Raw genomic sequence first — 1,182 nt, forward strand, 5'->3', positions numbered from 1 at the left:
AAAGGTATGTTCACTTCTACCTTTCAAAATGTGTCCAAGATCTCATTGTCTACCTCTTCCATCTTCTTACTTTGAATGGGTCTTGGAGGAAATGGAAGAGGAATGGAAGATAGTTGCGCAACACTTATGGAAGGTTCACTAGCAAGAATTTGTTCACTAGTGTACTCAGTCTCTTGTAAAACTGGTTGCTTCATTTTTGATGCAGCTAGATCAACTTCAATATGCTTGCTTGACCTTAGAGTGATGACACTCACATTCTTCGGGTTGCCCACAGTTTGGGAAGGCAACTTATCAGAATTATGAGAGTGCAATGTGTTTAATGAAGTAGCCATCTATCTGGGTGGTCAAATTCTGAATGGAGGATTCTTGTCTCTGAATGGAAGCTCTGGTCTCTTAATGGAATTGCATATTCTGAAATGTCATTTGCCTCACCAATTCTTCTAATGAAGGTTCACTAGATGCAGTAGTAGGATTACTATTCACTTGTTGTTGCCTCTGCTGTTGGATTGGAGGAGGCACATATGATTTATTTTGTGCAACATTATTATTCTAAAATGGTGGCCCTTGATGAGGCTGTGAAGGATCAGACCATCTATGATTCAGATGATTCATCCAACCAGGGTTGTATCTGCTTGATGAAGGATCATAATTTTGTTGTTGTTGAGGTCTATTGTTGTGAATATTTGCAGCATAGGCCTCAGGATGGTCACCAGTTTTAGGCTCCAAGAGAGAAGGACAAACATCAACATAATGGTCAGTTGCGGTGCACGGTGCAAATGCCACAAACTCGTGCTGCAAGTGGAGGTTTCTGCTGATTCATGGCAAGTTGATTGACCAAGGTAGCAAGGGAGTCAATTTTTTTCTCATGTTTATCTTGCCTCATCGAATCTGTCCCAACATCATGGACACCTCTGACCACTATAGCATCACTACTTCTTGCACTGAACTATTGAGAGTTGGAAGACATTCAATCAAACCTCTAGCTTCAAAAGGGGTTATATCTCCAAGTGCACCACCACTAGCAGCATTAATGATATTCATCTCCATGTTGTTCAGGCCCTTAAAAAATATTGCAGGAGGAGTTGTTCAGAGATCTGATGATGGGGTAGCTTGCACAAAGTCTCTTGAATCTCTCCCAATATTCATATAAACCTTCTGCATGTAGTTGTCTGATGCCAGAAA

Source organism: Lupinus angustifolius, chromosome LG14, assembly GCF_001865875.1.
Source record: "Lupinus angustifolius cultivar Tanjil chromosome LG14, LupAngTanjil_v1.0, whole genome shotgun sequence".
In the NCBI taxonomy this organism is placed as follows: domain Eukaryota; kingdom Viridiplantae; phylum Streptophyta; class Magnoliopsida; order Fabales; family Fabaceae; genus Lupinus; species Lupinus angustifolius.